Source organism: Sminthopsis crassicaudata, chromosome 3, assembly GCF_048593235.1.
Source record: "Sminthopsis crassicaudata isolate SCR6 chromosome 3, ASM4859323v1, whole genome shotgun sequence".
Taxonomy (NCBI): Eukaryota; Metazoa; Chordata; class Mammalia; order Dasyuromorphia; family Dasyuridae; genus Sminthopsis; species Sminthopsis crassicaudata.
Window position 1 is genome coordinate 258797094 of NC_133619.1, and position 15873 is coordinate 258812966.

Genomic DNA, 15873 nt, shown 5'->3' on the forward strand with positions numbered 1-15873 from the left:
CAGATCCTTTATAAGATATTTCTGTATTGTCTTGCCCTCATACCCATTTACTTGATTGAGGAACCTTGATGAACCAGTCAAACCAGTCTCTCAACATTAATCCTATGTTCATTCACTTATGACCAAACCCAGGTTAGAGAAGATAGAAAGGAAGTAAACTTTCAGTTTTCCTCCTTATCCCCCAATGAAAGTTTAATTAAAAGATCAGTAAGAGCAAGTCTAAGAGCTAAAAGCTATTTAAGTATAAGATTTCATCATTTTTTTCCTGGCCATCTAACTTTCCGCAATTATGTATAACAGTCTTTATGAGGGATTGGATGGTCTTCTTCAAAAATAGCCAAGGTAAATACAACTGCAATTTTATTTTCTTTCTTTCTATCAACATAACCCTAAGCACCTTAGAGCTCACAGAGATATATTTCTCAATTTGTAGAAATTCGTGGCATTGTAAACTAACTAGAGGCTAAATCTGTGACTGGAACGTGCTATCTTTATGTAAATTTTTAAATTATTGTTTATAGGTTTTATATTGTTTTTGTTTTATGGCTGCTGAAATTTTTAGGGGTGTGTGTGTGAGGCAACTGGGGTTAAGTGTCCAGGGTCACAGCTAGTAAAGGTTAAGTGTAGTGTCTGAGAGTGGATTTGAACTCATTTCTTATTTGCTAGCTGCCCCCCCTGCTGAAAAATTCGGATGAATTTTTGGGAGGTTTGCTGCTAGGATTAAGATTAAACACAGGGCATCCTCTCTATTACTCTCTCTCCTTTATGCAAGGCAATAAGTGCATTTTTTTTTCTTTATTAGAAAGGTGATCCAGGAATCAGAAATAAACAAATCTGAAACTAGTTTGAAATGATTCAATAGTCATTCATTGTTTAGTTTAGATAAATCAGTTATAAACTCACCTAAACTGAAATAAACTATGTAATTGGAGAAGTAAAAGTTTAGCAATTAATTGGTATTGTAGAAGAGATCTGTAGAGGAGTGATTCAGTGGAGTATTAGTATTAGTATATGATTGGGAAGTGAAAGGAAATGATAGACTTTCAAAAGTAGCGAAAATAAAGTGAAGTGTTGAATCAGAGTACAATAAGAATGATGCAATTTTGAAGTTGTAAGGTTTTAAAGATTGCTGGAAGAAAGAAAGTTTAAGTATGTAGAAGTAAGAAGAGAATGGGAAACATTAAACAAAGATAAAGAAATAAAAAAAAAAGTTTTGGAAAGAAGTTTGGGTAAGGTTTTCTTAATTATTATTGAGATAAGGAAATGAAAAAACATTTTTGGAGAATGCCTGTTAGCAATTTCAGATAGACAATATTATATTCAGTTACAACTTTTAACAAATAACTTCTAGAAATAAATGTGCAGCATGGAATCATTTGAATGCAGTATACTAAAATTCTGTCTTTGAATGACAATTGGAAGGGATGTCCCAGTATTTAGCCTCCTGAGTTCCCTCATCATGGGATGAGAATGTAAGACTGCTACCATAAATCTTTGAAAATGAGCTAACTGAAAACAAAGACCTCCATAATTTGAGGTCCTGCAGCTAACAGTCCTTGGGAAAACTGAGGTTTTGAATGTTACTACTTATGCTTGTAAATCCAGATTTGATTTGATTGAAATTTGTCCAGAAACTTAGTCATAATATGGTCTCTTTTAAAGTTATATGTGTTCTCCAATTAAGATTATTGTGGTAAATCAGAACTTAATACAAAATACATTTGTTATTTGGCACTGAAGTGATGTGTTTGGAAACTGTATGGATTAGGAAAACCTGAGTTCAAATCTAATCTCACACAGTATCTGTTTGATCACTTTCTTTCTCTATAAAATGGGGAAAATAATATATCTACTTCTTCTGGTTGTTGCATCAAAGTGCTTAACACATTGTCTGGCACATGGTAAGTGCTATATAAATGTTAACTATTATTAAGTAGCATTCTCCTAAATTGATTTTGAATGTGATTGGTATAGAGTGAAAAACTGATAGAATGATGAGATGATTTTCTATATAACAAGATTTAGAAATTCCTTAAATTGAATTGGTATTGTTATGACACAGTCTCCTTGAACTGTTCTACCTCAGTTTCCCTGCACTAATTTCCCTTATTGTCCTTACTGAGTTTCCCTGAATTGTTCTATCTCAGTTTCCTTAACTGTTCTGCCTCAGTCCCCTTAAGTTGGTTGTAAAATCCCCCTGGTTCATTAAGACTGAGGACCATTTGCTCTAAGGTTATAAATTGTCAATGGGAGATGAGGAGCAGATCAGACATCCTGGCTCTTAGCTCCCTCTGCCTTCAAAGAATTTTTGACATTGTCCCTCTAAAATATTCTGAGAGATAAGATCATCCAGGATGCTTCAATTGACATCCTTATTTCTGTTTATTCAAACATCCTGACTCTGGTTTTCAGTAAGATTTTATTGCTCTCCCCATTGTGTCAGAATCAAAAGGTTCTGTAAGAACTTTAACCACTCTTGTTCTTTTCTTTGTTTGAAAGCTATAAAAGGGTTTGTCATTCCCCCATTCATCACTGGATACTTTGAGACAAGAGTCCTGTCCAGTCAATTAAACTCTCCAATTAATAAAATATTAAAAACTTTCTGATCTCTATCTTGCCTCAGTTTCTCTGGCATTACAGTGTAATTTGACTAGCAAAAAGCTTTGTGTTGTGTTTTAAAAATCCATAATATTTTATGTTACTGATAAGCACCTAATTTTTTCTTGTATTGTGATTATGGAAAAATCATTATATAGGAAATGCCATTAATTTGAAAAATGATACTAATGAAGGATAGAATTATATAATTAGAAAATCAACCCTTTTAATGTGGTTGCTGTTAGATTATGAATTGAACTATTTAGGAATATTGTCACAATGTTTTAATACTGCTGTGTATTTCATTGCCATATTTTGCTTTAAAATGAAAAATGATAATTACTTACTATTGGGGGGGGGGGAGCATCTATGTGGTATTTTAGGACTTTGTGTGTGGGTAAGGTTATGGGATCTTGTTGAAGTATTGGGAGTATGTCACAGTGTCTTATCTGAAAGAATTCAGGTTCAAGATCATCTCTAAATCAATCAAAGGCATTTTATTTGGTGATAAAGCACCCAGAAGGCTAAGGGAAAAAGAAGCCCCACAACCAGGACAGTGGTTCTTTTATAGGGCAAGAGAATTTAGGATTGTCTGATAAAACAAACAAACAAAAAAACAAACCAAACAAAACAAAACCCTAAGCCACAATCTGGGAAGACAAAGAAGGATCCAGTGTGCATATGATTTTTCCAAGGGGCATCAAAATCTCCTTTAAAGGGGTAATGGTAGACTGTGATGCTAATTAATTAAAATGAGCCTAAAGACACTAAAAATATTTTAATGAGCCCAGGGTCACTAAAAGGTGATTGAAGGTTGAGCATCATTTCAGGAAAGTCACTTTTGTGGTTTTATGGCCAATTCCTATTCCATGCTAGATTCCCATAGGCAGGCAGAGCCCCATGATTGTCTCTTCAATTCACTTAGTTTACCTATAAAGTCTATTTAACAATATTTGTTTCTTTAAGGGATATGAGATTTTGACTCTGCTGAACTAAGTTAGTTACATTTTTGTGAAAATTTGCAGCCTAGTGAATTTTTTTCAATCATTGCTTTCAATGCCTGAAAAATTTCCATATATTATGGAGAAGTTTGACACTAACCTGATCCCTTCCCCTCTTTTTTTTTTTTTTTTCTTTTTTTCTGAGGCTGGGGTTAAGTGACTTGCCCAGGGTCACACTGCTAGGAAGTGTTAAGTGTCTGAGACCAGATTTGAACTCTGGTGCTCCTAAATTCAAGGCTGGTGCTCTAACCACTGTGCCACCTAGCTGCCCCCTCTTCCCCTCTTTAAAGTAATTCTAACATGCTCTAGAGAAGATAATTAGAAGGACGTCTCTACTGAATTGAGTTATTTTAATGAACTTTGCAAGCTTAACTCAGCAGTGTGCTACAAGAATGTTGGACTTCAATAAGCCCAAAGAGGGGAATTGTGGAAAAATATTTTTATTTTTTGTTGTTTATTAATACTGTTTGAATCTAACTTTACATGTCTAAAAAATTATCTAGCTTATGATGGAGGTCACACTGACCTCAGAGTTTCTCAGGAAACCAGGTGGCTGCAGGGAATACTTAGATCCCACACAGTCTTGTTTTGGGTCCACACAAAACTTCTGTTTTGGGTTCCTCAAATTTGGATATTTAAGCTTACCCTGACCAAACTGCCCTATTGCCAACTTGTGGCTAATCAGGTAAATATCCTTATACCCATGTCTGAATTCTACACAAAATAGTTTTAGAAGACTCAAAGAGGCAATCACATTTTTTTTTTTTCTGGTTCTCACCTTTGTCAAATGATTTAATAAAAATTTTTTGTAAAATTATTTCAAGTTTTTGGATTTATTCTCTGCTCAAAATTACCAAAACTTTTTCCAAGGGAGATTTTAAAACCTCCCTAAGAAGCTGAAAGTTGAAGTCATAGGTCACCAATGCTTTACTCAGTGAAAGGGAGTACCAGGCCAGAACTTTATCTGCTTCCTTAAATGTTAGTGTAGGAGTATAATCAGGTTCAAAGTAACTTCTGATTGCTATGTCATTATGGAGGAGGAAAAGAGTTCCCCAATCTCTGTACCCAAGACTTTATTCCTTTCCCACAAAATCCCCAAAATTCCAGTTCCACAATGAATACACTTAGCAAATAGTAAAGAAGCCAATTTATCCAAAATATAACAAAACAAAAATCAGAGAATATAAGCTAGTGAAAAACAATGGAGGTCTCCTATTGGGAGCAAGATGACTGAGCTTAAAAAAAGAAGAATATTCTAGGTCTTAAATGGAGACTGTCATCTCTTATATATTTCCTTTTAGTACCTGAAGTGGAATGGATCTCTACCATATTTCTTCTTGAAGGTACAAGCAAGAAGCATCACAGTTGATGGAAAATTCAACTAATTTCGAAGAAGTCTACAATTCTACCATTCTCACCAATTCTACCTCAAATAGGCCAGGACATTCATATACACCAGTGGTTTGGGAATATGGGTTGCATACAAAATGCTCTGTCTGACTTTCCAAGCTTAAAAACTTTCTATCCCTTTCTATCCCTTTCTATCCAGTCTTACTCTCCTACAAGTACTCTTTGATTCAGTGATCCTGGTCTTCTGGCTGTTCCATGAATTTCTTGGTTCTGGGCTTTTTCTCTACATAATCATATAGTATGTTGGCTCTGCTTATTAATTTACCAATTTCCTTTAATTCCCAATTAAATTTCCATTTTTTACTGGTAGCTTTCCTTAACTCCTCTTATTTCTAGAGCCTTTTCTCTGTTAATTATTTCCTACCTAGACTGTTTACATGTTTTCTCCCCTTTAGATCATAAAGTCCTTGAGGATAGAAGTTATCTTCTGCCTTTTTTGTATCCCCAGAGCTTTTAGCATCATGTCTGATTCGTAATAGGCACTTAGTCAATTTTTGCAGACTGAAGAATAGTTAGAAGATTCATAAGCAAGTGAAAAGCAGCTTCTTAAGAGCTGTTTGATTAATTCTTCAGCATGAATATTAACCTGCAAAGGCTCTGATTTCTATTTCTTCCATGGAAAAAGATGCTAAACTTAGCTGGGTAGTTCATTCTTGGTTGCAGTCCTTGATCTTTTGCCTTACAGAATATCAGGTTCCAGGCCCTTCTATCTTTTAATGTGGAGGCAGCCAGATCTTGGGTGACCCTTATTGTGGCACCTTGGTATTTAAATTGTTTTTTTCTAGCTGCTTGCAGGATTTTCTCCTTTGTGTGGTAATTCTGCAGCTTAGCCACAATATTCCATGGTGTTCTTTTTTTAGGGTCTATTTCAGAAGGAGTTCGATGAATTCTTTCAACATCTACTTTCCCCTCTGTTTCTATTATCTCTGGACAGTTCTCTTTGATAATTTCCTGTAAAATAGAATCTAGGCTCTTTTTTTGGTCATAGTTTTCTGGAAGTCCAATGATCCGCAGATTATCTCTCCTAGATCTATTTTCCAGGTCTATAGATTTTCCCAGTAAGTATTTGACGTTGTTCTCCAGCTTCTCATTTTTTTTGTTTTGTTTGACTGATTCTTGGGTTCTCTGTGAATCATTCATTTCTATTTGTTCCATCCTGACTTTTAAGGAGTTATTTTCTTCTTTCACAGTTTTTAGTTCTTTTTGTAAATGCCCAATTTCATTTTTAAATGAATTATTTTGCTCTATTGAATTTTTTTCCATTTCCCTAAATTTTTTTTTTGAGAATTATTTTCTTTTTCCAATTCAGAAATCCTACTTTCCTGTGTTTTTTTTAACCTTTTCTAATTAATAAATTTTGTTTCCCTTCATCTCCTGTGAATTCTTTATTTTTTCCAACTCCAATTTCAGGACGTTGTTATTCTCTATCATAGCTTCCCTTTCCTTTCCCCATTTTTCTTCAAACTCCCTCAATTTTTTAAGAGCTCTTCTAGGAGAGAGTTATGTGATGGGGGGCAGGAATCGTTCCCCTTTGGGTTGTTATCTGCTGACTCTCTGCTGTTAACTTCCTCGGGGTTGGATACCCGCTCTTTCTCTGTGTAGAAGGAATCTATAGTTTTTCTGGCTTTTTTGTTCATATTTTAAAAATCTTTTGGGGTCTGTCCCTGGGGTAGGAAATTATTTATTTACTTCTTTACCAGCTTCCTCCCAGACCAGATGGATGCAGCGGCTCCTGAGCCTGAGGTAAGAGAGAGCTCTGGGAGAGAGTTCTCCACCCCCTCCCTGGAAGTGCCTCAGAGGTGATCAGCACTGCTGTGTCCCTGAGGTTGAGACTGAACAGTAAAGGCAGCACAAAGCCCAGCCTATGCGTCCCGGTGGGGCGTGGATGTCTGCAGCAGGTGACGTGAAAAAACCCTGTGCTCAAACTGGAAGTGTCTGCCAGAAACCGTGGTCCCTAGTTCAAAGGTTCAGCTTCTCTGGGACTTCCTGGAGCTGAGTTCCACTCCCTCCAGCTAAACTAGGCAGTGTGTGTTGCCTTGGGCCGTATCCACCCACTTATCAATCTCTTAACTATTCTCAGGAGGTAGCTGAGGCCACACCCCCTGGTGCCAAGATCTGCTGAGTCACCCCCAGGGTCCTAAAAAATCTAATCTATCTGAGTTTTTAAGGTATTTTAGCTTTCTCTTCTGAACTGCTAAATAATTAGCAGAGAAGAGCTAATAGCCTGTGCCAGATTCCTTTATCTCAGTGTCTTCTCTGATCCCAGAGCCCTTCCCAGCGCGATCGGCAGAGTATGCTAGCACCCAGCCGTCTGTGCTGGCCTCTCTTCTTCCTCCCCTGGGAACTGACCTTTTCTGTTGAAACTCCAGATTCTCTTCAGCTGGTAAGTCGTGCTTCCAGTCCTTGTGGTATCTATCAGTCCTGGGCTTATTCTGAGGCTTATTTTATCTAATTGGTTGTGAGGGAGTGAGGACGTTCACAGAGTCGTGTGTTTCTTCTCCGCCATCTTGGCTCCGCCTTTCTGATTTCTATTTCTTAATTGCCTAAATAAAAGATAGAAATTCTAGCTATGGCTCTTTAGCATTCCCAAGAGATAGAAGATATAAAGCTTCCCCAAATTGCCTTTTATTTTTTTTTCTGCCCTCTCTAGTATGATAGGGAAAACCAAAAAGTGGAAAGGGAAGTTTTGTTGCTGCTTTGCAGATTGCAAGACAACTATATAAAGAAGGATCCTTGCTTGCCCAGTTAAATAAACTTCAGCTATGATACTGTGAACTTGTTTGATAGAATTTGGTTGAGTGAATAGTTGGTAATGGGGCATATAGGGTGTTCAAGGAGGACTAATTCCTCTGGTGTAAAAGTTTGCTAAAATCTTCTCCACACTTTTCATCCACTTTTAGTGTCTACTTGGCACTCAACTCTTACCTCTGGCTCCAAGAAGCTACAGCATATGCAGTGGCCATATCCTAGTAAAACTATCTCAGTAGATAGAGTAAACCAGGTCAAGGTTAAACAATAAACCTCAACCCAGAAGATGAATTAGGGAATGTGCTATGAAGGAAGTCGGAGTAGGTTCTCTGGAGCACTTAGAGCTCCATCAGACATCAAAGACACTGAAATCATTCATTGTATCATAAGCCATCCTTAGTTCTTTTTTCTTTTGTCCTTCCCCTGGACTTCAATGATTTAGGAAGAGAGAGAGAGAGACTGATGACTTTGTGGAACTCTGCAAACAATTCACAACCAATTCTCACACAAATCAAGACATAATCCTGTGATATCATTGGTCTTTTTCAAAAATGAAGGATGAACAACAACAATAATCTTGCAATTACCATAATGATGAATTTTTCAGTTTTATGACTTAAAGGGAATTTCTAAATTAAAATTTTCCCAATTTTTCAATGCCATTTTAAAGCTGAGAATTAATGTAAAGGACTTGTAAATACAACATTGATTTAAATATAGAAGAGTACTTAATAAGCTGAAAAGTAGTGAGAATCAGCAGAAAGGCAGTTATCAGAGAAGCAGTTTGTATTCAAATGAACTTAAACAGACCAACAATATTTTAATTCAAAGGACCACATGGATTACTTTGATTTTATGGATTTTAAGTGCTTCCCTGGCTTGTTTTTGTAAGTATGTACCCGTTCACCACCAAGTATATCAAATATATTATTGAGAAAGTATGACTCAGGTTTAAGTGTGAATATTATAATGAATTTTATTACTTATTAGAAATATATGAATATATTTGTGAATCTATGAATATCTATTGTATTATTTATTTTGTTTTGGTGTTATTAAACGCTTATGTTTAAGATCTAAAAGTGTTATTATTATTACTAGTATGTGGTTTGTACAAATCAAAACACATCAACAAGGGGCTCAGAAATTAAAGTGATGACTAGCATTTCCCCATATAACGTTTTTCTTAATCCCCAAAATAATATGTGTCATCATATGATTATGTTCTATCATAGGAAACCTAGACCTGCCAGTATGAGAACAGGTTGAAATTAACAAACAAAGGTAGAGACTGAATGTGTACACATGCCACATGAGAAGTGTGAGGAAATGTATAGTGAATTACAACTCCATATATACCTGGGCATTACAATGTGTCTAAGAATCACACAGATTTTAGATCATCTGTAACTTTTGTGCATTAAATATATAACCTCGCCCAATGACCAATTAGTGCACATGCTCCTTAAAGAACTGAATCATATCAGTATTACAATTCTTGACATAAATGAAACAAGAGGGGAGAAAGGAATTGCAACTAAAGCAAAGGATGGCTCACAAGGGTGAGGTAAAAAAAGAATTTCTTTGATTTATAATATATTTTCATAGGCAACAAGCAGTGTTTTTTCATGTTTAGAAGGGTTGCTGATAAAAGTACTTGCAAAAAGACCACCAGTATCAATAAATTTGTTACCAAAATAGAGTAAGTTTTGAAGAATTTGATAAGACCTCTAAATTTACTCAGAAAGGTAATTTTGATAGTAATTAAAGAGTTGGCTTTGGAGAAGATCCAAGGTGTTCAATTCCAAACTACCAAATATTGATCATATTTCCTCAGGAAAATCATTTATGCTTTTCTGCTTCCAAGAAAAGAGAAGGTGCTGAAATGCACTGGGAGAGGAAATCCTCATTAGGAGCTTCTTCACTAATGAACTTACACACTAAGTAAAAACAAAACCAGAAACATGTTTATACTTGGTCACAACAATGTAAAAATGGGAGTAGGTTAGAATAAAAATAAAAAAAAAACTAGAAAATATGAATCTAGGGGAAGACCAGAATGAAAAGATCAGGAACTAAATGGAACCTGCATACTTTTATAAGGTGAATATTTTAAGAAAAGGTTTGACATTGATTTTTTTTTTTTTTTTACTCCACTGCTTGCAGACCAGATAGATGTCTTATTTTGTCCTTCCTTTAGGTATCTCTCTCCTACCTTGAGAGAGCTAAGTGGTGCCTTGTCTCAGCCACTAGATCAGCTACTAGGTCCCATATTGATTATCTCCCCAATCATAAGCATCCCAGCTTTATTAAGCTATTAAATGACCTTTTATAAAAGGAATATTTACTTCAAAAATAAAGGAAAATCAATTTTCTCCAACACATCAGGGACATAATCTACCTTAGTCTTTGAAAAGGGGAAAGGAATTAAATTCAAAGTTTAGTTCAATTGTTATACAGTTTATAGTCCCATCAAATCCCCAGTGGAAAGTAACACCCTGTATTACTCCCTTATTTCTCTTCTGGCATCCTGGGTCTTCAAGACATCCCTTCTTGACTAGTTGTAACATCCTGCTGTAATCCTTGGCTCCTAGATCTCCATAGCTCAAGTTCTCAGGGTCAGACATTCTGTTCCCTGCACCAAGAATTGAAAATGACAAAAAGAGTACCTTAAGCCCCACATAATGGTATCCTGAAACCTTTCCCCATCACTGCACAATCCTTTAACCTCTGGATGTCATTGGGTGGCAGTGAGTGACTGTGTTTTAATCATGTGGATTTAAAGATCCTGGACATTCTGGCTATCCAGTAAATAGAAAGAGATCATTCACATTGACTTGATAGTTCAATGCAATGTCCATGCACCAATTCACCTGGCTCCCCAAAGCAGGTTCTTGGAGTGCCCAATATCCATCTTATATTATCTGGGTAGATATGTATTATAGTAAATACTGGATTAACAAACACCAGATAATGTCAGCAAAAAAAAAAAATAGGATTATATTTTTATCAGATTATTAATTTATCAGACAAAAAATCAGAAGTAATAAAAAACTGGAAAAAATCAAGATGAAATAGTATGATCTAGAATTAAAACAATTCAATCGTGAAGTCTCTAAAAAATAACAGATAATGAAAAATAAATAATGAACAATAGAAATTAAGTTGACACATATTGATATCAATAAATATAAAGACTCTTAAAAATTAATTTTTTAAATTAAAATTTTTTAAACCAACAAGCTCTGCTCAAATCCTTCTGTAAATCTTTTCTCCATTATATCATAGCATTCTCTTTACCCTGAAAGTTCACTGATTCCCTATGACATATTTTCTCTCAGTACCTTCTAAAAGATACATTTTAAAGCAGCACACATGGTGTTCAATGGATAGAGAAGCAGGCCTGAAGTCAGGAAGAACTGAATTTAGATATTTACTAGTTCTGTGACCCTGGGCAAATCACTTAACTCTCAATTTTGTTAGCTGTAAAATAAACTGGAGAAGGAAATGGCAAATCACTCCAGTATCTTTGCCAAGAAAACCCTAAACGTGATCACAAAGAATCGGGCACTACTGAAACAACTAAAAAACAAAACAAAACAAAACAAAAAAACATGCCCAACATTATAATTCCTTCATTCCTTTTTGGGCACTGACTTTCACCATGTTACAGCAACCTTCTTTTCCTTAAAGTTCACTTCTCTCCTGAGGCTTCCTCATTTTGAAAGTACGCTCATTTTCTGTAGTCTCTCATCTTTAGAATCTCACTCCACCCAAGCAGCCCCTTCTCATTGATAATTCTTTCTAGTACCTTCATGTTAAAAAAAAAAAAAAAAAAAAAAAAAAGTGCTCAGTCCAATAATATTTTCTCCTCCAAGCCACTTTGGATTCTGTTCCTGAATATGAATTTTCTTTAATCTGTTATATAACCTCCATATCTTTGAGAGAATTGTCTGAATGAAACTCTCAGTCTTATAAAACTGACTTCATTTTGAGATTTAAGTTTATTCTCTGATAAATTTCTGGTGGAATTTCATTTCATATCCTTTCCAACTCAGAATGTCTTTAATCTTTCCTCCTCTTAGAAATCAGATCATGTAATCTTGGATCTTGATTTATATCCTGTAATTTTTTTCTTGTAATGCATAAAAATCTCTCTTCCCTGGCATTTGGGATCTAATGCCAGCTAACAGGTTTGTATCCAATTTGTTATGTAATTGGCATTCATTGCTTAATAAATCAATATTCTCAGAAGCTTGAATCTTTGTTTTCTCAATTATTTCAGATTTCATCCATTATATTCTAGAAGATCATTCTGCACCTGAGCCTTTTCACTCTTGAAGTTCACTCTACCAATGTGATTTCAACCTGGAAGGAAATTGTACTTCTTCATATTTATTTCTCTTAATCTTTCTATTTGGATATTCATCTTAAAGAGAGTTTCTCACTAACAAACAACCATGTTTGCTACTTTATTTCTCTATGGTCTCAGCTTCTGACTAAGGAATTTTTCTACCATGCTTCAGTAGCCTTCTAATACTGGACTTTCATTGGGCTCTTATCTTACATTAAAGACTTTATTCATAATGCTATAAGAGCATTCTGATCCTGGTAATTCACATTGCCCATGTTGTCCCTTGCTTTGATTGCCTAGTTCCTCTACATGAGTCTGCATTTTAAGGGAAAAGCCAAGGCTAGTCATGTTCACTTTATCATTTCATCTCCAGGCTGAGCTCCTGATTCTGTGCCATTTTCCATCATATTGTTGTAGTTTTCTCACTTAGAAACTTTATTGTGAAGCCTTTAGTTGCACTCTCAAATGTGTATGGTACAAGAAAAATGAGTTTTTCTAAAAACCATTATGATTTTCACCAGAAAATAAGGAATTCAACTATCTGTTTGCTTTTAGGCTCTATAACAGGGGATATATAAACACATACACACACATATGTATATATATACAAATGCATACACACACACACATAATACATACACATTTTGTTCTGCTTAGTCAATAAAAAGCTGCTAGTGAAGTGGCTATAGACATTCAATCTCTAAGTAAAAATCAGAAACAAGTTTGTTACACTGAATATTCAGAAGATTTATGACAGAAGGGCCTGGCAACATGCTAATAGAAAGATTTTAGACTTAGGATAAGTAGGAATCTGGCTCTTTCAACTTATGACCCTGTGATTCATAAAGAGTGGATGATCTACCTCAACAAAGAAGCTAAATAATACTTTATTTTTCCAAATTGAGAGCATTATGCTTCTGTAACTCTGGTGTAAAGTTCTCTCCTTAGTGGTAGAGTTGAATTCTCTGCCCTCTACATGAAGGGTGGATGGAGTGGGTGAAAAGCAACTTCAGGACCAGGCCCCTTTTGAGGTTCTTCAAGTATCCTTGCTTGGCTTCCAGATCCAAGAAGCAAGATAGAAGAGTCCAAAGGAAAAAATTCTGGGAAAACATGAGAAGAACTGGTAGTTTCCATCATTTCCTTATCCCCAACTAGATTTTCAGGAGTTTTTTTCTCTTAGGTGAGATCTAGGCTATCTTCATTGAGTTGTGTTATCTTACTTTCAATGGGAGAGCTCCTTCTTTCTTTTGTCTGGTCTATGTTCTCTATGTATACTTTCTCTGATTTCTGTTTTGCTATGATATGGATAAATGGATTTCTTTGCCATCCTCTTTGTTTATTGTGGAATTAGTATTGGTGGAGAAACTGTTAAGCTTTGAGGTCTCTTTCCTTTCTAAAATGACAAAGAAATCAGATTGAGCCCCTAGATCATGAGCCTATGAGCAATACTATTGAAGAGAGCACGTAGATATAATTCTAGACCAATAACTCCTCTCACGAAGGAGAGTAGAATGGCCTTAGGCACAAATTTTGTGCTTTCCCTTCTGAAAGAAATGAAAGTCTGTTAGGATTACAAGGTGAGAACTCAGGTTGTCTGGGCAATTCTCTAGCTCAGAATTCACACCTTTATTTCTGGCCTTTAGGGGGAGTTTACACTTTTGAACTTCTGAGAAGGAGTTTACACAACCTTTAAAAGGAGCAAGTTCATTGGTTGAAGTATTTTCTCACAAGCCCCGTTGAGTTCTCACTACAATCTCTACGAGGATAAAAGAGGGCAGCATTGGGTCTGGAGAGTAGTCTAGTCTGGGATTGAGTTTAGACGTTACAGAGGAAAAGATTTTACAGAAAAGAGATCTCCTCCCAGAGAAGGATTCCAATTGAGAGACGACAAGAACTTTACAAAAGTCTTCTTTGGAGAAAGATAGGGAGAGAAGAAATTAGAGATGTCTATTTAGTCACTCCTGAGACACACAATGACAACCTCCTCCTTACACATTGGAGTCCTCTCTTAAATATATACTTTACAGAGCACTCTGAGGTGACACCATTACTAAATTTATATCCATTGTGGCTTAGTCTTTTATATGTAATCTAATCAATAAACTACACTTTTATATTTTCCCTTCGCAAAATAGTGAAAAAAATGTCTACTTATGAAAGCATTTGTGTTCCACAAGTTATTGAGTGACAAGAAGTCACTCAAATATTTTTAAATGAAATACATACTTCTCAATTGATCATCCAAAATTCAGTATTGCAAAAATTATATTCAATGAGTTTAGATTTGTTTTCCTTCAACCTCTTTTGAGAAAGTAACTTTATGCTTCTTCTTAATACTATGAATGACCCAAAGACCAAAAAATATAATACTTTTCTTTTTTTCTAATTAGTTTTAATGGCTTTCTCCCTTATTGGTTTAAACAAATAAAAGACTTTAATATGCTTGATAATTTTTACTTTAAGGTACAAACCAACCAGCTAGAAATTGACAATCATTGTTTGATGTAAAATTACCTCTTTATTCCTAATCTTTTTAAATGTTCATTTCTTCTTTTCAATGGTTATTTATATTTAATCTTTTATATCTTTTCTGCTAATCTAATTAAATTAACTTAAATAAATTAAATCTAATTAGATAAATTGAATATTTTTATATTTTATTTACATTACCCTTTAATAATTCATTCCTTGCATTTACATTCAGAGGTTCTTAATTAGATTTACTTAAATTCTCTGCATTGTTTTGAAGATGCTCATGGTATGTGAATTAAATTTGTTCTTTTTTAGGGAGAAGAGTGACCATTTGCTTTCATTAAGAAGAAAAGTGAAAGAAAGAAAGTGAATTGGGAGAAAAGAAGAGGAAAATCTATTTTCATTATTATCTTTGCTTCTAAAAGAATTATTGTAAGTCTAGTACCATTTAATAGCAGCAACACAAAATAAGAAAATAAGAACTTGCCTTGGAACCTAGATAAGTCACATAAGCTGGGAATTGTCTTACCAGAGAGCATGCTATAACATTGAAATCTCAGGTATAGTACCTGTCCTCTATATTTAAATAAATCTCTTTTTTCCTGAAGATGACAGTTTCAATATACATTTACATTTGACAATGTAAAATGTGTCTCCTTTTCACATGTCTCCTTGCAAAATACAATTATAAAAATACATTTGAATAGTAATCTATTTGGTAGAATTATTATATTATATATTATTATATAAATATATATTTAATTATATATTAGAATTATCATATTGTTATTATATAACAAAACATGAACACAATATTTTTCTACTAATTTAATTCTTTACATCATTAAAGAAAATTTTATAATTGTGTCTATTGAACTGTGAATGTGTATTTGTAAGCTGATACTCTGAGATTTTAGTTACTTTTAATTATTTTGAAAGGAACTTATTTAGAATTCTATTATTTCAATTTTTTTTATTACTGTATAAAACTGTTGATTGACATGAATTCATATTAATTCTATTGGTCTGTAGTTCTATTTCTTTTTTCTTTTTTGGTTTAAGTAGCAGGAGTATATTTGTTTCATAAACAAGAAGTTTGGTAAAGTATTTTATTTCTCAATTTAATGGAATGTTTGTAAATACAGATTATTAACTGTCTTTAATAGTCAAGGGAATAGAGTCAAGATGGTGGAGTAAAGCCAGGAAGCTGCTCAAACTTTGCTAGTTTCCTTTGAAAACCACATGAAAACTAAGCCTCTGTACAGAGTCTGAAGGAATGAAACATTTCTC

The 15873-nt window shown here is 34.6% G+C and overlaps 1 long non-coding RNA gene across 3 annotated transcripts in view; it reads left to right on the forward strand.

Annotated features, from left to right (window-relative positions):
• Positions 1-230: 230 nt before the first annotated feature.
• LOC141561234 (uncharacterized) overlaps positions 231-15873 on the forward strand; it is a 39493-nt gene continuing 23850 nt past the window's right edge. For 2 of the 3 annotated variants that reach the window (XR_012487995.1, XR_012487997.1), the window contains exons 1-3: positions 231-342; positions 7276-7392; positions 14899-15015. This is a non-coding gene — a long non-coding RNA (uncharacterized LOC141561234). The remainder of the gene's footprint in view (positions 343-7275; positions 7393-14898; positions 15016-15873) is intronic. The other variant, XR_012487996.1, reaches the window with a different exon arrangement.